Genomic DNA, 23,761 nt, shown 5'->3' on the forward strand with positions numbered 1-23,761 from the left:
GATTTCTATGCTGATAAATCCACCACACAGGGGGGAAAAAATCTTATTTTCACTTATTTTGGTGAGGCAAGTGGCTTATTTTGGGCTTGTTTTTCCAGGCCATGTTGCTTGTTTCTCTTACGAGATCTGGCAACACTGCAATTGGTATTTCACCCACCCTTTAGTGCAGAGTACTGTCATTTTAAAAAGAATGTTATTAACCATTCTTTTATTTTGTTCTAACCAGTAAGCTTTTGGAAAAGGAGGATGTGGAACTTCAGTGAAAAAATACAGTTTTTGCTCAGAACAAACCAAAATGATAAACATTTTGTTTTTAGTCCCTGATATACAATATATATATATATATATATATATATATATATATATATATATATATATATATATACACATATATATAATATATATATACAATATACTATATATATATATATATATATATATATATATATATATACATAATAATATACACATATACAATATATATATATATATATATATATATATATATATATTCAAATACATACATACATACATACATGTGTGTGTGTGTGTGTGTGTGTGTGTGTGTGTATCACAATCATTTAGTCCAATGATGGCAAAATGGCAAAAAGCAACACAAAAGTAGTCCAAACGACGATGTGCCACATTCAAAGTGCTCTCTACAATAGCTTTGTGTGAGGTAGAGACTGGAATTTAAGTTTTAAGACATTACATTAACAAAAATAATTCAAGAAAACATTCTCCTTATCCATTCTGTGAAAATATATAAAAATATATTATTGTCAGCAGTCTGGCAATTTCTCCAGCCACAAAGCACTTGACTAAGTGAGTTGTAATTATGACTTCAGAAATGGGACTGTGAAGCTCCCAATGCTCACTCATGCCTCGTTTTGGGAATGTTCTTTAGAAGAATTAGTCAAATTGGGTTTAAATATCCAGACGAGAACTGTCTTTTTGATTACCGAAAATGCAGAAGCATAAATATGAATCACAAATGCATAATTAGCTCCCATAACAAGCAGTTGGTGCACCTTTAGAGGCAGTGTGTGAAGATAAAATGTCAGCTTGTCCTCATTTTGGGGTTACGCTTCAAACACCAGTATGACCCAATGTCTGGGCTAGGGTGAAATGAGCCGCTTGGCTGCGTTCGAGCTCAGGGTGCACATGTGCAAAAATAAAGGCAAGAGACACTTGGGAGAGGATGTGCATATTTTAGGTATAGTCTGGGACACAATTTCTCTGTCTTAAAGTTTTTTTGTCACAAATACAATGTGTATGAATAATATTTACAGTATTCCATGCTGGAAAATCTAATGTTTTGGAATATGGTAGCTGGTTTTCAGCTGGTCATTAACTGGTAAACCAATTCTTGGACCAGCTACAAACCACCTTCTATCTGATCATCAGCTAAAAAAAAAAAAGCTACCAGCTTAAGCTGAATTTCCAGTATGGTTACCACATTATAGTAATGTGGCAGGGCAGTCAGGTAGGGGCAATTACAGGGAAGGGGGACCAGGCCTCGCTTTTGCGGGCTCTAGTAAAACCAAAACAATTGGTGAGATGGGACACAAAGGAAAATAAATTAAGGGAATGAATGAGAACCCTATGAATGACACTCTATAGTCAAATAGTGCTCCCAATGCTGCTAAGCTTCATTTACATTTATGCATTTGACAGATGCTTTTATCCAAAGTGATTTACAGTGCACTTATTACAGGGACAATCCCCCTGGAGCAACCTTGAGTTAAGTGCCTTGCTCAAGGACACAATGGTGATGGCTGTGGGGATTGAACCAGCAACTTTCTGATTACCAGTTATGTGCTTTAGCCCACTATGCCACCACCACTCCGTGGTAATGTGTGGTAAAATGTGGTAAAGCTAATTCTGTGATGCTCTAATAAGGATAAAATTACATAGCACACACAAACATTATATAAAATTATTTTTTCATTCTTTGAGCAATTTTTATCAATATTTTTTGGTATTGAGCTATTTTTAACAATATTTTTTTGGTACTGTATAAATTAAATGTCATTCAATTAAGGATCTAGCTTAATAATTTCTCGCTTTATCCGCCATCTTGATTTTTTTTACTGATTAGCTGTGTCCCAAATAGCACACTATGCACTTGGCCATCTAGTGTATGCATTTTCGAAGAAATTTCGTTGGTTGAAGTACATCATCCAAGTGCTCATAGTACACTTCTTTTCATTGCATTTTCAGTGTGAACATACTTCTCGCACTACTTGCACTACAAAGAAAATGACCAGATTCCTGCTTGTGGAAAACGGGACAGCCCCCTCCCAGCAAAAATTAAATTGACATATCCTTACCTAGGCGCAGATCAATGTGAAGTAGAGGGTGCATCCGGATCTGTAACTGTTGTCACCTTGTACTTTTCGCTGGCAGCAATTTCTCTCAGTGTGCGCTTGTCTTTCAAGAGTTTAACGTAAAATGCATAGCAGTCCAGTCCAAAATTAAGATGTACAAATAGCATTGCCTTCATGTCTGTTACACTTAGTCAAGATTTAGCCGGTGTCCATGTTACGTTCTTTAATGAGGACACACGCTCCACAGATGCAGATGTCCCAGGCAGGCATTAAACAAACTGCACGAACTTGGCTAAGACTCCAAAGTTGATGGTCTTGCTCTCCAGCTCACGAAAAATATCTGTCCATGTCTCAGACATGGCCATCTTGTTCATGTTCCACTCAGTGATGCGACAAGTGACAATATTTTTCGCGCAAGCCCACTCATCAAAGAGCGAGGTTTCATCAATCAAACTGAGAGTGGGGATTCTAGAGTAGAAATGTTCGAGGCTGCTCTGAATGTCTTTCCATTCTGGGATATCTTTCAGTAGGGCCCACTCAAGTTTTTCTGTGTTCTCCAATGAGCAGCTCCAATTTTGGAGGTAATCCACCGATGCTGAATAAAAGTTTCTGACTGCACAAAAGAAATCATCCGCTCGCATGTCACCAGCTTCAACCAGGGCATCCAACTGCTTTTTAATTTCAGAGGGAATGAATGATTCCTCCAGCCTGGCCTGCAAGACTTTTCTCAGGTCATGAATGTGCAAAGCTATGGTCGTGCACAACAGAATGATAAGCAAAAAGTCCTTCGCTTGCGAGCACCTTGTCAGATTCTGAACTTTGCTTCACAAAAAAATCGCTAACACTTGGTGTGGCACACTTACTTTTAGCAGCATCCACATTCTTTTTTGTATGAACATGCTGTGCGATGTCGGTGCAGCCTCCATGGGCAATGGAAAAGTGAGCTCCACAAATCTCACACCTCACTTTACAAGGCTCTGTGTGTGACTCCTTTTTTAGAAATTCAAACTCTTTTTGAAGATCCTCATTAAATGTACATGCACGCTACCTTTACATTTTTCCAGCCGCAATTTAATCTGTGTGCTTTTTCAAACTGACTCTTCAATCAGTTCACTAAATGGATGTCTATTGATAGGGGATTGTGATTGGATAGTTTAATCCAATCATGTACTTCAAATAACATGGTGTGATTTTATTGGTTTACAAGCCGTAACCTTGGCTACCTTTGATTAGAATACTCACGTGACTGAGAAAGCCGCATAGGTGATAGAGACATTTTAGAAGAGGGGAAATATAGACAAAACATGATTTTTTCAGAATAAGTCGAGACACTAGAAAAAGTGCTTAAATACGGGACTGTCCCGGGAAAAATGGGACGTCGGGCCACCTTACTACAAAGTGCCGTAGAATAGTGCAGAAGTGTGCATTTGGAACACATCTAGTGCGTTTACATGATAACTACCACCCCATCCCCCCAAAATAATAGAGGATGTAAGAATACCGCATTTACAAGTGATTTGAAATAATCTGGTTATTTTCTGCTTATGATGTCAAAGCGTAAATAGGCATGCACGGTACACTTCCTCATATTGCAAGAGCACGTAAGAATGCCAGTAAAGATGTTTACGTGCAATGCAAAATAGGGTTGATGGGCAAAAATCTACCAGTGTCGACGTTTTTTTGCTTAAACTGTTTATGACCTTACAACGATAAAGGAAAGATATTTTTAAGCCATTTACATGACCATATCTTGCAAAATCGTAAAAATTAAGACAAAACCTCCCTTTGAGGACATTTAGGAGACCCTCATTTGGAAGCGACCCATATACTGCAATAAATAAATAAATATTTAAATAAATACATAAAAATTATAATTATAATAGTAATAATAATTTTCTTAATAAATATTAGTAATTAGTATTGTTTTCCAAGAAAAAAAAATCTAAATATTCTAAAAACAAGATATATTTATTTGAAAATAAAAATGGCATAATATATTAAGCATTGTTTTCAGAGAAATCTGACAAAAATTTTTAAAGTTTAGGCTAAAAACAATAAAAACAATCTGCCAATGGGGAAATAAAAATAAACGTGTTTTCCCCTTTGAACTAAGTTTATTTCCACATTGGAAAATATGTAAAAAATATTATTATTATTATATTTTTTTTTTTTAAGCATAAACCTCACTAAATTTAGTTACTGTAGATGTCTCTGCTTGTTAAGTAAATATATACTGTACTAAGAATTAAGAATGCATTAAGGGTGGGTCACATGGCACCATGCGAGGGTCAGACGTGTGAACGGCGAGCTCTGCACACTTTGCTAGTTTTAAAACTTTTTAGGTCATAAACCAGTGAGATACGATACACTCTGACTCTTAACTGTTCTAGGAATACAATATGTCAAAGAACTCAAAATCCTGGAGCTCTGGAGACATTAAAAGACACTTACGTGCTCAAGCTGAAGCCCCTGAACAACAAGCTGAAAGCCCGGAACTCAATTTGGACAATGCAGTGAAAGAGATTCAGCGTCAACTGTTGAACATGATGGCGATGCTGACGAAGGTCGTTGCTGACTTGGAGGAGCTTGCTGTAATACGTTGATCGATCACTGCCATGGAGATGAAATTCACTGAGATGATTACAAGAGTGTCGGATGTTGAGAAGCGGATCGATTATCTGGAGTCATCAGAGAGGGAATTAGCTGCTAATCCGCTACTGACCAAGACAGACTTGGAGCGCATTTGGGAAAAGTTGGAAGACCTTGAGAATCGTAACCAGCTAAAGAAGTCAGAATTGTTGGAATTCCTGAAGACAAAGAAGGCCAAGATATGGTGAAATTCCTAGATGGGCTCTTCCCGAGTCTGCTCAGCATAACAGGCCATAAGCTGGAAATCGAGCGAGCTCACAGGGTTCCGGCTCGGAGATCCATGGAGGGAGACAGGCCCCGATCAATTATGGCCAAGTTTCTGAGATCATCCGATAAAAATCTCGTGTTATGCGAGGCGAGGAGTAAAGGAAGGCTTTCTTGGAAGAACCACAGCATTTTCTTGTTCCCAGACTTTGCAAATTCGACAAGAGAGTAACGTGATCGATTCAAGGAATACAAGAAACTCTTACATCAATGGAAGGTCACTTTTGCACTGATGTTCCCGGCCAAATTGAGAATAGATACTATGGATGGCCGCAAAATATTTACTTGCCCACTCAGCAAGCGATGTCCTTCATAAAGTCAATGGAATGAGTAAGTCATTGTGAGATACTGTCCATGCAGCCGAGTGGGCCTGACACACTGAACATTCACTTGACTGTCTAAGGAAACTGAGTGCCTTCTTTCTTTTTGTGCTGGTTCTGCCTAGTGGCTGGAGTATGTTTTGTGGAGTAACACTCCTTCGAGACAGTTTGTGTATGAATCTGCACGTTCTTTGTGCTTATGCCTCCTATTGGTTGGAGTTTGTTCTGTGGAATATTTCTTGCAAAACATTGGAGTTATTAGGGCATTTTTTGCACTCATGTAACAGCCGAGTGGGCCTGACTCACTGAACATTCACTTGACTGTCTGAGGAAACTGGGTGCCTTCTTTCTTTTTGTGCTGGTTCTGCCTAGTGGCTGGAGTATGTTTTGTGGAGTAACACTCCTTCAGAACAGTTATGTGGATGAATCTACAGGTCTTTGTGTTTATTCCGCCTACTGGCTGGAGTTTGTTATATAGATTATCTTCTGTTGTGTAATTCTGTCTCACAAAATTTGTATAGAAGCAGCTTGAACAATCTGACAGCAAAGTTGTCATGGGGGCTCTCATAGGCGTAAATGGACTGTTTGAGTTTAGAGGGATGAACACCAGTTGGCGCTGTCGTGCGCAGGGTTAATGCACACGTTTTTATTTTTTCTGTTTGTTTGGTTCAGGGGGAAGTTCGGAGTTTGATTGTTGCCCTAATGTTGGAAGGTGGTCTTTATAATTTTATTTTTGACACACAATATATTTTTTCTAATATGTCAAAATGTCAAATGTTATTATGAGTAGATTGTCTCTCTCCATGTGGAATGTGAATGGGTTGGAGCACCCCATAAAAAGAAGGAAGGTTATTTCTTTTCTTAAACGTAAGAAATATGATATTGTGTTTCTTCAAGAAATGCATCTTTCCCCTCAGGAAGCTGAAAAATTTGGGAAGATATGGGGAGGACATGTTTTCTTTAGTGCTGGCTCAAGTAGGAGCAGGGGAGTCATTACATTGATAAGTAAACATCTACAATTCAAATGTCTCAAAACAGATTAATGATAAATTAGGGAGAGTCAGTATTGTTTTAGCAGAAATTCAGGGGCAAAGCTGATTTGGGCTAATATTTACACACCTAACGCTGATGATCAGGGCTTCTTTATAGATCTTGAAGGGATGTTGCAAGCCACTGGCACCCCTCATGATATAATATTGGGAGGAGACTTTAACCTTTTGATGGACTCAGTCCTTGATCATAGTGAAGCAAAAATGTGCAAGCCCCCTAGAGCAACATTGACACTTCATAGGATGTGTAAAAATGTTGGTCTTACAGATATTTGGAGACTTTTGAACCCATCTGGTAGGGACTATACATTTTTTTCATCAGTCTATAAGATTTATTCTAGAATAGATTATTTTATATATATATATATATATATATATATATATATATATATATAAAATAAAGTCCTACATTTCATCTGTTGTTGAATGCTCAATTTGAAACATCTTAGTCTCAGATCACATCCTGGTGAGTTTAGAGGTGTTGCCACATACAGAGAAAAATAAATCATATAGTTGCCGCTTTAATGTATCCCTTTTGCAAAATCCTGAATTCAAACAAATGTTAAGGGCAGAAATCAATGCTTATATGGAAACCAACTGGTCCTCATTATCCTCTGTGGGCGTGGCTTGGGAGGCACTTAAGACAGTTCTTAGGGGTCAGATCATACATGTCTCATTCAACAAAAAATCCAAAGCACGAGAACTCATGGAACTGGAAGGGAATATTAAAGATGCTGAGGCAGAGCTGAAACACCGAATGTCCTCTGATGGCCTCAGAGAATTGATCCGACTAAAATACAGTTATAATACTATTTTGTCATGGAAGGTGAGGTTTTGGCTATTCAGGGCAAGACAGTCATACTTTGAGTCAGGGGACAAGGTTGCGAAGCTTTTGGCTAGATATATAAAGCAGAGAGAGTCTTTTTCTACCATTCCCTCAGTGAAATCTGCTGGTGGTGAAATATTTACCTCAGCCTTTGATATTAAAAATGCTTTTAAAGAATTCTGTCTTGATCTCTATAGTTCCACGTCTTCGTCTACTGATGAAAATATTAGAAACTTTGTGGAACCATTAGAACTCCCTAAACTGACGACTGAGCAAAAACATTCTCTTGATTCTGAAATAACCTTGGAGGAGCTTGGTGAGGTAATTAAGGCCTTGCCTACAGGCAAGTCTTCAGGGCCAGATGGCTTTGCCACTTGTAGGGATTTACTGGTTGTTTAGATCAGTGTTACTATCAGAAATAATTAATAATTATTTCTTTAGTTATTAATAAATATTTAAATTAATTAATTGAATCTAACTCATTAAAACCTCATATGGGGCTCCATTAAATGTAGTGCGCTACGTTTAGGAGCGGGTTTGGTTATTAGCAATAATTAATAATTATCAAAGATAATTATTAATTATTAAAATCAATAGAACATTGATGAGAATCAATGTTAGCTTTTTTTATCCTTTAAATCAACAATTGTCAAAGATAATCGTTAATTGATAACATCGATGAAACATTAATTAAAATTAACACTAGCTTATTGATCATTCAAATTCAACAATCATCAAAGATAATTATCAATTATCAAAAATCAACAGAATATTAATAAGGATTAACATTGACGGGGTACCACCCTGGAATCAGGGACTAATAACCAGATAGTATAACAGTCTCAATATTAGATTGTTTTCTTAGGAAAATCAACATCCGAAGAATATCGATTTTCGGGAAAAAAACAATGAATGAAGGCTTGAATCCGAGCACTGACATCCCGTCAGCATGACACAGGTGTATGCAAAACAAACCAAAACACTTCTCTTTTTAATATAAACAAAGTTTATTTATGCAGTAATATCAATTTATAATTAATACAATGCAGTCAATAAACTTCCGACTTACAACTACAAACTAAACAGTGATATGATTAGATATGGAAATAAAAATAATTCTATAACACATGAGGGGGTGAGTGTGTGAGAGAGCGAGTGTGTGTGTGTGTGTGGTTAGTATGAGAGAGAGAGAATAAAGTGATGGCCCTAAAGCCGATTTCGCGATCGTGGGAGAGAAAGCAGCTGTTAGTTTATTGCTCAAAGACGCGGTGGACGGCTCGTAAAAGTCCCGCGTTCTTTGACTCTTTAAAGGATAACTCAGTTTGCCGGTTTCACCCGCGATGGCGAAAATGCACAACAGTCCAATTTGGTTGGACCACAATACAGCAAAACATATTCGTGATAAATAATACCCTGAGTATTAATAATGAGCGGGCATGGCGGTCCGTAAACTGTACAAGCAAAAACTTTGAAACTCAAGAATAACACACTATAATATTCTATCTCTGCCCAGACGTAAACCTCTTACTTGAATCGCATGAGAACAGAATGTGTGTTCATCCGTCCTTTAATTCCGACCCGGTTCCTTGAGGCTCGGGTGATGACGGGAGGCCGTTTCCTCGCTCTGTTGGCGGGCACGGCTGTTGATTCTCGGCGGGCTGGCGGAGAACTCAGAAATGTTGACTTGATTGAAGATGGAAGAGAAATCTTTAATCTCTTCACTTCTGCAGGCAAACGGATGAAGATGCGGATTGCTCGGCGGTCTCCTTCGGATCCGTTAGAGTGTTCGGTTGAACACAGAGTAATCTCAACTTGTCCAGCAAGATGGAGATTGTATGGCCACAGTTTCAAGTCGGACGTTACTTCCTTGTGCCACGAGGTTGCACCTGAGAGCAGCGATGAGCTGCGTCTACACACTGCAAACAAAGTTGCTGGAAGCCAATCCCGGAAGCATTTCAGAGGTATTTCAACTCCTGATGATGTCATGGTTTGAGGGACGTTCTGTTGTGTGCCTCATCCAATAGGAGTTGAGAGTTCGATCCTTTAGTGAGCAAGTCTTCATGGGATTTGTAGTCTGTTTTGGACTCCCTTTGTTTGATTTTGGCATGATTTTTATCAATATAATTTATGACCTGGTATGTGGGTGTCTGAGTTAGGTTTTTACGACTGTGTTAGGCCTGTCTTTGTCTTCTATCTGAATACATGAGGCCCAACACGCTGAATTTTTTAGATCTTATGCTACAGAACTGGCTCCACTTTTGTTAGAAGTTTATACAGAAGCATTAAAGAATGGTAAGCTTCCGCCAACCATGACACAAGCCCGGATCAGTCTGATTCTTAAAAAGGACAAAGATTCAAGCGAGTGTAAGAGTTACCGTCCAATTTTCATGATCCAGCTAGGCATAAAAATATTGTCAAAAATTTTGGCTAACCGATTAATTAAAGTTATGACATCTCTTATACATGTGGATCAGGTGGGGTTCATTTGGGGCCACAGCTCTTCTGATAACATCAGGCGTCTCCTCAATATCATGTGATCAGTGGCGAATGATCAGACTCCGGTCGCTGCCATTTCACTTGATGCCGAAAAAGCGTCCTGAAGTGGTTTGAGCGATCGGATTGCAATCCACCTCAAATGCATTTCAGAAGGCATTTACACCTGGTCTTTTCATGATCAGATAGCTATCCGATTGTCATGGACCCATCTGACCCTTCTGCCACATTCACTCATCCTTCGCTCTCTCCTGATTACTAATCACCTGCACCTGTCTCTCATCACCGCGTCAGTCAGCTCCTCTACTTTAACCCCATTCTACATCAGTCATTGTTTGGTCTTGACAAAGAATTCAGACTCACTTACCTGGTCCTCCAAGGAACTTCTTCACAAGATACCGAATAATTCTGCTCCACTCCTGCGATCCCAATCTCCCGACGATTCCACTCCGGCGCTCCTGATATCTTCCTTTCCTATGTGAGCACTCAGTAGTACGATCACCACCTAAAGTATATCCCACTCCTGAATTATCCCAGTCCTTCACAGCTCGTCACTACACATCTGAACCATCTTGCTTGTTTACAATTCACCTGTTTGTTTCTGTTTGTTTTTGTGTTGCAATAAACTCCTGCCATTGGGTTCAACACCATCTCCGTGTCTGGGTATTCCTAACACCGATCAGTGAAAAAGCATGAAACAGCCAAGTGTAAACAGGCCCTTTTATTTCATTTTATTTATAAAGTGTAACACCCATCCACTGACATACAGATGCAATCTTGGTTTATTAAAAGAAAAAGTTAAATTTGGGCGAATTAGAAACCAGAACCTCTAAACACTGGACCAATTAGTCATGTTTTAAAGTGCTCATCTATGTGTTCATCTACTGACTAACAAAATCCCAAGACTGATAGTGGCAGTTGTAGAGATTAAATTACTGAAAATGTATTTGAGTACTTGAATTCATCATTAAGAATGATAAGTTTATCATAACAGGTAATTTAAATAATCATTTACTGTGTATAACATAATTAATATTCATGAGTTTTGCAGCACTACCCCCCACAGTACAATTTTCCCATTAAGATGGCTTAATCCAGCTATTACAAAGGTGATAGGCCTACAGGACTTTATTAGCAGAATAGCATGGGATATGCATACACTCCATTCATGGGTACACAAAAAAATTAAACGTCACCACCTTTGTGGCCAAATTGTTTTGTCCAGATTGTCAGCTTTATGGCAAGCTAAGGATCATTAAGAATTTGTTGATGTGTTTAAAAGACAATGTCTTGGTGATAGTCTCTGGAGATAGAAATGTTGTTACTTATTTGTTTCTTGTTTTTATTGTTATTTATTTATATATTATGATGGCAAATCAGTAGCAAAATGGTTACTATGTGGTTTCTGTGGAAGTGCAGTTGTATTGCAGATTCATGGATATTTGTTAGTGACTCCAATTAATGAAATATAATTGCAAGCAGCGATGACGGGCCCAAGCACCATGGGTCCATTTCCACCTGGTGACATGCATTTGGCATTTGACATTATTCTAAACCATTTTGAAGCAATTTGGGTAAATATAAGAGGACTTTTTTAAGTCTGTTGTAAAAGCCACACTTCCTGCTGCCAGGTAGTGGCGCTATGATTGTGACACAAAATAGTCACATCCATGTGATTAGCCCCCAAGACTAAACATACAATTCAATTTTGATCTAAATCACACATTGCACACAGAAGACACGACACAGTTCCTGTTTCCCATTTTTCCGCCATTAATTGAATGCCTCACCATGGCAACACCGTTCAATATATAAAAAATCTGTTCACAATTTAGCATCCTCAATGTCTTGGCATAATATTGTCTAAATGTGGTGACAGTCTCATGAATTCCGCTAGGATGAATATTTAAAAGTTCAGAGACTGCAATATTAAAAAAATTATTTCCAATATTAAAGAAACAGACTTCCTTTTGGGCGAGGCTAATGACTATAATTATGAAAGTTATCCGGCTTGATGAGAACTATATATGTACCAATTTTGGTGAATGTACACTACCGGTGAAAGTTTTGAAACACTTGACTGAAATGTTTCTCATGATCTCAAAAATCTTTTGAAATGAAGGTGTATGCTTAAAGGTTTGAAATTAGTTTTGTAGACAAAAATATAATTGTGCCACCATATTTATTTATTTAATTATAAAATTAAATTTTATAAAAAATAAAAAAAAAGTTTTGAAATTGATGACTTGGACTAAATAATAAAGTAAAGCAGCCAATAAGTGCCCAACATAGATGGAACTCCTTCAATACTGTTTAAAAAGCATCCCAGGGTGATACTTCAAGAAGTTGGTTGAGAAAATGTTGAGTACATTTCTGCAAAATCTAGGTAAAGGGTGACTACTTTGAAGATGCTAAAATATAACAGTTTTGATTTATTTTGGATTTTGTTTAGTAACAACATATTTCCCGTAGTTCCATTTATGTTATTCCATAGTTTTGTTGACTTTACTATTATTCTAAAATGTGAAAAAATAAATAAATAAATAATTATAATAAAGAATGGGTAAGTGTTTCAAAACTTTTGACCGGTAGTGTAGGTGAAAATGGGGGTGCTACAGAGGCGGTCTTACACACCCATTTTAAAAGGAGTGCAACAGAGCTCCCCTCCCCCTTCATGCCCATGCTTGAACATTTGCCCATCCCTATTGGCAAACGATTCTGATGTGTGTGCAAAATGTAATTAAATTTTAAGCATGACAAGTGCCTCAAAAACACCCAAATATAGGAAGAAAGGGATAATAACAATGTGTTGCCATGCCAAGATATAAATTATCTCTTGACAATTTAACATCAGCAGTGTCTTGACATTATTCTAAAGAATTTTGAAGCAATTCATGTACACATAAGAGTTTCACACAAATTTCAGAGTCTGTTAAAAGTGCCATACTTCCTGCTGCCTGTTGGTGGTGCTATGACCATGACCCATAATAGCATCCATGTGATCAGACCCCATTATCAAACAAACAGCTGAATTTTCATCAAAATTACACGATGCACACATGAAGATATACGGCACTTACTGTTTCCCATTTTTAACCATAAATGTATTGCTTCGCCATGGCAACACCATTCAACATTTTAAAAATCCATTCGCAATTTAACATCTACAATGTCTTGGCATGATGTTGCACAAATTTGGTGCCAGTCACATGAATCCTCTAGGAGGAATATTTAAAAGTTCGAGCCTGTGATTTTCAGAAAATCATAATGGCTGACTTCCTGTAGGGCAGAGCTAATGACTGTGAGTATGAAAGTTGTTTAGCTTTTTTGAGAACTATATTTGGTGACTCTCTGTGAAAATGGGGGTGCTACAGAGACCCTGTTACATGCCCATTTTAAAGGGGCTATACAGAGCCCCCCTACACACCCATATGTGATCTTTTGCCCTGTTCTAGTGGCCGACGACTCTGATGTGCTTGCAAAATTGCATGAAATTTTAAGCATGCCAAGTGCCTCAAAAGCACCCAAATATAGGAAGAAAGGAATAATAACAATTAATGCATTGCCATGGCAACAGTATTTAAGATATCAAATATTCCTTTTCAATTTTATCAGCAGTGTCTTGACATTATTCTAAAGAATTTTGAAGCAATTCATGTAAAAACAAGAGGGCTATTTCAAAGTCTGTTAAATGTGCCATACATCCTGTTGCCAGTTGGTTGCATTATGACCGTGATCCATAATAGCCACATCAATGTGATCAGCCCCCATTACCAAACATACTGTATAGCTGAATTTTCATAAAAATTGCACAATACAAACAGAAGATATAAGGCACTTCCTGTTTCTCATTTATTGCCATAAATGTATTGCTTCGCCATGGAGACACCATTCAAAATATAAAAAAATCTGTTCGCAATTTATCATCTAAAATGTCTTGGCATAATGTTGCACAAATTTGGTGCCAGTCAAATGAATCCCCTAGGAGAAGTATTTAAAAGTTCAGAGCATGCGATTTTCAGAAAATCCGAAATGGACGACTTCCTGTTGGCCGGAGCTAATGACTGAGTATGAAGGTTGTTCGGCTTTATGAGAACTATATATGTACCGATTTTGGTCAAGGGGGCACTACAGAGCACCCCCCCCCCCCCCCACAACTTTGCCCAGCCCTAATGGCCGACGATTCTAATGTGTGTACAAAATTTTAAGAGTTTTCAAGCATGTTAAGTACCCCAAAAGTACCGAAAACCTTGATGATAATAATAATAATAATAATAATAATAATAATAATAATAATAATAATAAAAAATATAGCTGCAAGAAGCGATGACAGGCCATCTCCACCCAGTGGCTTTCGGAAAACAATACAAGGTGGACACATAAGGGTAGAGGTGTGTGTGTGTGAATGGGTGTATGTGTGTGTGTGTGTGTGTGTAAGGAGAGAAGGAGTGCACAAAATGGCGGGTGTGGCTCTCGTGGAGAGTGTGTCATGTGATGTTTACGGCCAGAGAATGTGGGCGCGAATGTGGGTGGAGACCCATTTAACATGTGTCTCCACTGGTATGATAACTTAGGGACAAAGCTGAGCTCTATCGCCAAGTTATCTGTTCGCCAAATGTGTGTGCGGTATGTTTGTAAGGGGTCATGTGGGTGTGCGGTTAGTATGAGAGAGAGAGAACAGGGTGAAGGCACCGAAGCTGGTTTAGCGATCGGGGGAGAGACGGCAACCATTAGTTTTATCACTCAGAGATGCGGTGAACGGTTCGTAATCCATCGGCCACATTGGCTCTTTAATGGATAAACTCAGTGTGCCGGTCTCACCCGCAATGGCGGAAATGCACAAACAGCCCAACGTGGTTGGACGACAACACAGCAAATCTAATTTGTGATAACAGTAAGTTACAGTAATACCTTGAGTATTATTAGCAGCAGTGAGTGGACTCGGCGGTCCGTAAACTGTAAAAGCAATAACCTTGATACACAAGAATAACACACTATAATAATCTATCTCTGCCCAGATGTAAATCTCTCTGACTCGGATGAAGAAGGAGCTCTTCTTTCTTCACTTCTGCAGGTAAAAGGGTGAGATGCAGATTGCTCAGCGGTCTCCTTCGGATCCGTTAGCGTGCTCAGTGGAACACGGAGAATCTCGGCTCGTCCAGCGAGATGGAGATTGTATGGCCAAAGTTCAGGTACGTACGTTACTTCCTTGGGCAGCGAGGCTACACCTGGGAGAAGCAAGACTGCAATTAGATGTGGCAAATACTGTCGCTGGAAGCAAGGCTTAGGAGGAATCTCCAGGGTTTTATACTCTCGATGATATCATGGTTGAGGGACACGTTCTGTTGTGCGTTTCATCCAATAGGAGATGAGAGTTCGATCCTTCAGAATTTCACATCTAGGTGTAAAGTGCTTGATGGGATCTGTAGTCTGTTTGGACTCCTTTGTTTGATTTTGTCTCTTATCTGAGCACATGAGGCCCAACAGTAAAAACTTAATGAGGGTTCTTACCAGATGTGGTTTTGTTGCTGTTTCTCCCAAAGACAAACTTCGCTGTGATAGCGCCATGTTGTTTTGTCACATGACTTGGTGCATCGAAAGTTTAACACTTTACTGACAGTCAAGAGTCTTCTGAGCTAAGTCAGTTTAAATTAATTTAAATTATGCGTTGTGTATAGCGAAGCCAAAATACAACGTCCACGCATGTGTGCTCGTGAACGCACAAGGCTAGAGGCGCTACGACAACTGTGCGTTTTATTCACTTACTCACAAATCACAAGTACAATGCCTGATTAAGACTTTAGAAACATTATTTTTTGCTGTTTTGCCTATACAGTACTATGATATTATATCAAAACACTTTTACTGTAACGCATAATTTGAAAAACAATACGTTTTAATGCTAGTAATACAGATCCACCTACATTTACACACTTATTCCAATATGATTAGTTTCTCTGGTATCTCACGTAGAGTGCTGAACTTTGAATCGGGGGTCCGCGGTTCGAGCCTAGCCAAGTACACAAGCTTTTGCATTTGTTTTTTTAAACACTATCGGTTAGGTTTAGGGGTTGGTTAAGGGTCAGGATGTCTCTTTTTTTCACCTATCATTTTATTTAATACACTGTAAGTATTGATTAGGTTTAGGTTAATGTTTTAGGTTAGGGAGGTACTTTATGTTTTTGTAATATTACTAAAAATATTTCTTAAAAACCTTGTCTGATTACGACACCATTTCACTTACTTCCAGCTGTTAATTTCAACTTCATGGTGGTGATCATGCTTGTCAATACGATCATTACAGCATGACTTGAACCCATCATAAAAAACAGATAGAAATTTCAATTGAATAAGTCAATAAGGCCGTTGTAAAATGCAGATAAATACATAAATAAGATGTGGCTTATTTGTAAGTCACTTTAGATAATAGGGGTGTGCAGCGAAGCCATAATCTGTATTTGTATCTGTATCTGTTCATATGACAAAATTATCTGTATCTGTCTTTGTATTCGGATAGAACATTTATAGTTTCTATTAATAAAATATGCCTTGTATATGCCTTTTCATAATAATAATAATAATAATAATAATTATTATTATTATTATTATTATTATTATACAATTATTATTTTTTTTTTATTTACTTTTTTTTTTTTTATTTCTTACCAGATGAAGCTGAATTTGTAGGCTACATTAACTGTGGAATATATTGTGGTTTCTCCTGGTATTTCAGATATTAATATCTGCATGAAACAGAATTTTCTGTTTTTTGTCTGTGCATGTAAAACAACATTATTCTGGAGGCAGGAGGTGTCAAACAAAAAGTGAAATGTCAAGCACACATTTTAGAGTGAATAATAAATACAAATTCAAATATTAAAATAAATGAAAATAAAATCAAAATAGCCTACAAACAGGTGAAAGTCCCTTAAGTCTATCAGGAATTGTTATGATAGGACAAAATTATTTAGTTAAATAATAATAATAATAATAATAATAATAAGTAGTTAAGAACATCAGAACAGTTAAGATTTTCAAATTTAGCACAGTTTAAAGAAGAAGAAGAAGAAGAAGAAAAAAGACAGAGTTTCAGTTTCTTTGTTTTACATAAGGAGGAATATTCCTAACAGATGAATACGCTATGGAGCATTTAAAGCTGGAGTATGCAGTTTATACCAGAAGCATTTTTATTATACTGGTTGACAGTCTCTTTGCATCCTGATAGCAATCAATAAATCAAGTGCTCTGCTACAAAAAAATAAAAAAATAAAATAAAATAAAATCCATTATCTGTGGCAGTCACAGGCCTGTAAAAGGCCCATCCAATCATTGCATTCGGGCCAAATGCAATGATTGGATGGCCTACCTGCCTATCTAACTACGTACCTGCCTACCTCCGTGCTCTCTGCCCGTGCACTCAATGGTGTGAGTTGGGGCGGGACTATTCTGAACAACTGCAGGCAAGGGGCGTATTCAGAAGGCTGTTTTAAAAACAAAGTTTATTTTTGCAATTCCGTTTGTTGGCGCTAGTGTCACAGAAATGACATACTCCAGCTTTAACAGAGACAAACGGAGCAAATGGAGTTAAGACCACACCCATCCGATCTGAATTCACACCGTGCACATTTTCATTTGTAAGGTTTACACTTTAGAAATATTGTCTGCACACATTCATAAATTCTTTGTAATTTTGGATATGTTTATATAAAATGTCGCTTTATCCTTGTGCTTTTTGGATTATCAGTCATACAAATATTTTTTTTTTTATATATTATTTGGATGAATCCGTTATTCATTTTGAAGTTGTTATTTGTGCCTTTCTGAAAAGTTATTTGGCTTCAGGCACATCCCTATTAGATACATTAGCTATATTGTTTACAGGAAGAATCAGTTTAGTTGAAATCATGGTTAGCATGGTATATTTTTGTAGTGCACATCAAACACACACCTATTCAGAGTGCACGATTCTTTTTGTGTTTGACAGGTACAGTATAATGTAATCACAACTGGTTACTTTCAAATAAGATATTTCCTCAGTGCTAATCTCTGAGCGCTTTTAGTGAACATACATTAGACAGGTCAAAGCCACAGAGTCTCCCACAGACTGCAAACATATATATATATATATATATATATATATATATATATATATATATATACACACTGTACAGTATATATTTATTTTAATGTGTATTTTTGTCTTATTTTCCGATAGAAATATCTAAACATACTTAAAACAAGATAAAATTACTAAAGAAGCAGATTGATATAAGATATTAAGTCTCATTTTCAAAAAAAATATAACAAAATTGTATAGGGTTTATAATTAAAAAAAGAGGAAAAAAATTAGGCAAGATAAGATTTTTCTTCTTCTTCTTCTTCTTCTTCTTCTTCTTCTTCTTCTTCTTCTTCCTTACCCTGTTGGCAAATAGTTTTTTTTATTATTTATTTTTTATAAGCATAAACACTTCTAAAGTTTTTTTTTAATTTATTTTGTATTATTATTTTTTTAGATTTCTCTGAAAACAAGACAGAATATCTTATGCCATTTTTCAAGTATTTATCTTGTTTTAAGAATGTTTTGTTATTTGTCCTGAAAAATATGAAAAAAAAAATAAAATACACTAAGAAAATTATGTTTTACATGTGACAAAATTGTGCATAATGCATCTTTAGGCTGCACGTTTAAAACATTTTAACAAGTGTGCAAAAGAGATTTGCTAATTATATTTTAGTGTTATGGCTAAAGGGAATTCTTTTAGGGAACAAAAAACTTAATTTTGGTATGTTCCTCACACAAGGCAACTGTATATCTTCAGAAGGCACGGATGTATCGCACTATAGTTTTTATGGTGCTTTTGTGGCTTTCAAATGTTGAATTGTGGGTTTTAAATGCCATGAAACCATGATGCATCCATGTGCGTCTCGCAGCTGCTGCCGCAGAGGATTAAATAATAATAATAATTTATATTTGCTTGAGCAGCAGCCACGTTGGTCTACAATCAGTCTGAAATCTTTAAATACCAACCAAAGAAAATTTCATTGAGCTCTTCTTTAACCGCAGAAACATGGAGAATAATAATTTTGAGTCATAAATGTAACAGAATTGTCCTTCAAAAGTGTCAGAGGACAATTCCATTTATTTACAATAAAAAATAAAATAAACATTTAAAATAAAAACATTATAACCAACTATATTTAAACTTGTAACATGAAGTTTAGCTTCATACACAAACTCTGTTATCGAATAATACATTTATTTTATAGTCTATAATTAAATTATAAACAAAACATTTCACTGCCCAAAATATCCTAATATTTTATTGTGCATGGTTGAATATTGTGAATGGTGGACAAATGCTGTAAAAGAATGTATTTTAAGCAGCTTGTCAATGCTTTGAAAATAGTCAATCAACAATAAATAGGTGCTGTTTATCTGTTTAGAGGTGCTGTCTGTTTTAGCAGTAACGCTTTTTCCCCCGACTATTTAAAAAGTTACCCAGTTAATTCATCAAGCTATTATGGACCAGTTCAAGCTGACAACACTGAGTGGACCACAAGAGACTACAGAAGCCTACATGTGTAGATACATTATGCCTAAAAAGACTTAATATCCAATATTAATACTATTTTTATGTATTTTTATTTTGAACCGCTGAACCGCTGTGTTAAACAAGGACAGTTTCACAGAGAATAATATTTAAAAGCAAAGTTACAGATTTTCCACTGCTCAGCAACCTGTTGTTAACCTTGAAGTGAATAGTTGCTGTGGTAAGGGTGCATGTACTGACACGACTGAAGTAGTTTAAGTAGGGCTGGAAATTGTTTCCAAAAAGAATTGATTCTTCCACTCCGAGGTGTTCTACATTTTTAATCAAAAAAATTTTTTTCATTAGCCTACATTTCATTAAAATTATTCTATGTGTATCCGGTGGGTTGAAAATAATCACCACAGGAAACAAAAATATATTTTGGGTGTTTAATCTGATGGCTGTTTTAAATTTTTTTTAAATAAACAGCGGTTTATTGCTTTTTTTACTGTCACGTTATACTTTATTCAAGGACCCGGTAGTAGTCGTGGAACACAGACGATTGCCTTACGCTCACACTTTACCTCGCAACTTTCGTAATGCACCTCGCAGTGCAAGGCAGGTGTTCAAATGGCAGCTGTCTTGCAATCATGTTACAAAGTTCCGAGCTCTATCTGTGAACTACGGTTTATTCAAAGGATCATATTACGTGTTAATGGCGTTAAAAAAAATTGTGGCATAAAACAAATTTTGCGGTAACTTCGACAGCACTAATATATATATATAATACAAAAACTGAAATATGGTACAACGAAATACGCTAATGAAATATGATAGAGGCTAATGTCAAATATAAATACAAACAGGGCATCAGCCTACCCATATGCTTCAACTCATACTTAAAATACAAGCTTAAACATGATTAAACACTCACAGTATTTTATGCATTTAAGTGCTTGCTTAAATCACTCAAAGCATTTGATGCATTTTTAACAAGGCTTTAAGGACATGTATAACAGTTAAAACAATAGAATTCTCATAACACGTTTTCACATATAGCACATATTGCGCTTATTTACTAAACTGGAAAACACTACAGGCTATAAATCATTAAATAAGATATGGTTAATTCAAAATGTATATACCCAGTCCTTACATGTGCACCAAAATATGGTCAAACTCCACACATGCAATCCATATGCATCCTTTGTGTAAAGTTTTATATTTACCCAAAGAATTATCAAACTATGATCAAAACCAGGAGCTCTCCTGCACAAAGTGTGCCCTCACATCTCCAACACGAGGGAGGGAAATTTCTCCACTTGGCAACATTCTCCCCTGCTAAAAGTCATTGTCCCCGATGACTTAATACATATTTTTCACTTCTTTAACAGCTTCTCTAAAGACACACTACCCATGCTTGTTAACACCTGAGAGAAGTCTTCAGGACTGAGTGAAACAGCATTGCATGCTGATTTTCTCTCATAGAATGGGTTTGAGTGTATGCCAGCATTGGCTCTTTTGGTTGTTCTTGGTGCTGGTTTAGATATTTTCATATCTGAATCAAATACTCTAGGAGCCGTGCCAGTGTTAGGCTCAACTCTTTCTGGACCAGACACTCTAAGAGCTGTATCATTGCTAGACTCAACTCTCTCTGCTATAGAACCTTGGTGTTCATTGTTCTCTGAAATCAGTACAGGTTCACCTATAAGGGCTTCAGCGGCTGACACAGGATGTTCAGGGTTCACATTCTCTGTCTCTTGAAGACTAGGATATGTAACCTCTTCTAACACAAGAAAATCAGGATCAGAATCAGAATGCACAACCTCAACCTGCTCAGTAACAGATTCTCCCCTCGACTGTGGTGTTGTGGAAGAACGGGTTTCAGACACCGCTCAGGAACAGAGTTAAAACAAGGGTGCAAGTCAACTCTATGGACTCTCTTTATAGGACCACCCTCAATGGGCTCAATTGCATGTGTGGCACCCTGCACATCTATGACCCTGTATACAGCAGGACCCCATGAATCCTGCATTTTGTTCCTACCAAAAGGTCTGTAACGCAAGTATACCTGTTGACCAACATCAATCACATGGCAATAGACCTGGTTATTATAAGGGGCAAGTCTCTCTGCAGCCTTATGTTCATCGTATTCCCTGACTTTTTCATGAGCTTCTTTCAATCTGTCTTGGTGAATCAACCAATCATGTTTTCTGTCCACAGTTTTCTCTTGACCTAGAAGTGCATTGTAGCGTGGAGGAGGGTGGGGCTGGGCTGGAATGACACACGCCCAGACCCCAATCAGCCTGATGAGGTGAGTGAGGGATAAAGGCGACCGGAGTTGACAGTTCCAGAGAGAGAGAGAGAACTATGGGCAGCTGCCCTGTATGTGTTTATGTTTGTGTGTTTTTGTTTAAGGTTATTATTAAACTAATATTGTCAAGCCGGTTCTCGCCTCCTCCTTTCCCTTTGAACCCCTTTACATGCATCTACTGGAAGATGTGGGATGACTCCAAAAAGCAAGTAATGTTGTGAGTACCCAATGGTTGCATGTGGTGTTACATTATAAGCATAAACCAACTCAGGAAGGTGTTTTGGACAACACTTTTTCTTTTCAGGGGGGGAAAAGTACATAATAGATCATGGAGCATTCTGTTCAAGCACTCAAACTGAGCATTACTCTGAGGACAATATGGTGTGGTGTGGGTTTTCTTTACATCATACATTTTTCATAGCTCACCAATCATGTTGCTTTCAAAAAGTCTGCCCTTATCAGAATGCAATCATTATTTCACACCATATTTCATGAACCACTCTTTCAGAAGGATCTTGGCAGTGGTATAAGCCCTTTGATCCTTGGTTGGAAACGTCTGTGTAACATTGTGAAAACATCAGTCACAATTAACACATTCTCATGGCCATCAGAGGCAGGTTCAAGCACAATGAAATCTACTGCCACTAATTCAGGGGGCCTTGAAGCCAGAATGGCTTCATAGGAAAATGTATCCTTGGCTGTGGAATCTTGGTTATGATGCACCTTTGACACTTTTTGATTCACTGCTACACATCATTATTCATGCCAACCCAAAAGCATCGTTGCTTCAACAGGTTTAGCATGCGCTCAATGCCCTGATGTCCCATACTGTCATGAACACTTTCAATGACCTATTCTTGAAAAATAATTTTTCTCCTTGTAGTGCATAAAAGCTTTCATCTATTTTAGGCAGAGGAAACGTGTCTCGCTTGGTCTTGAGTTCAGCTGCCTGTAATCGACACAAAGCCTGAGACTACCATCAGTTTTCCTAACTAGCACGATAGCTGAAGCATAAGCACTAGTGCTTTCTTGGATCACTCCTTTCTTAAGGAGCTTGGTGATATGTTCTCTGACTTCCCTAAACTGAGTGGGTTGGATACGCCTATAAGGCTGGGCCAGCGGGACATCATCCACCACATGAATCTCATATTGCACTTTGTCTGTAAATCTGAGGTCTTCATCCTAGAGAGCAAAAATATCAGAGTACTTCATCAACAAATCACTCAGCTCTTCCTGCTGTTCAGGAGTACTACTAATGTGTAGCTTGTTGAGAAACTCATTAGAGCTGTCCTCCAATAAGTTTCTTTTGTGTTTTCTCTGATCTCTTCGATACCAGCTGAAATTCTCAGGAATCTCACCTCACATGTCTCAATGGACTTCACACTCTCGACACGAGACCAAGACTGGTTCAGACCTGTAACCAGATATCTTCTGGGGAGAGGTTCACAACCTGTACAGGAATCAACATTTTTTCTGAAGACACAAGAGAGGGAACAACAATCAGACTGCCAGGTAAGGGTGTGTTCACTGGTTCTAAAAGGAAGTCCCTTGAACCATCATTTAACATACTCTTTGACCCCTTGACCATTACTATTTTAATTGATGAAGCAGGTATGTGTACCGTGTCTTTTCCAGCTACTCGGACTATGCTTCGCTTCTCTAGACTGCTGACACTCTGCATCTGCTGAAAAGCCTCCCTCCAATCAGACTGCAACTCTCCACCTCGGGTAGTATCAAACTCTGCTTGAACCAGTTGTCTACATCTGCTAATGAAGTTCATGCCAATGAGGGCTGGTAGCAGAAGTGTTTTGTGAGTCTCTGACTACTAGAAAACCACACTCTTGTAGGTAATACCCATGGTTTCAACCTCCAACTCAAGATAACCTAGGTAAGGTATGTCTAAACCGTTGGCAGCTGTAATCTTCAGCCAACCTGCTGTGGACAGTATATCTTCATCCTCCCTAGACAGGTGTTCTCTGAAGAAAC

The sequence above is a fragment of the Myxocyprinus asiaticus genome, chromosome 8 (genome assembly GCF_019703515.2).
Source record: "Myxocyprinus asiaticus isolate MX2 ecotype Aquarium Trade chromosome 8, UBuf_Myxa_2, whole genome shotgun sequence".
In the NCBI taxonomy this organism is placed as follows: domain Eukaryota; kingdom Metazoa; phylum Chordata; class Actinopteri; order Cypriniformes; family Catostomidae; genus Myxocyprinus; species Myxocyprinus asiaticus.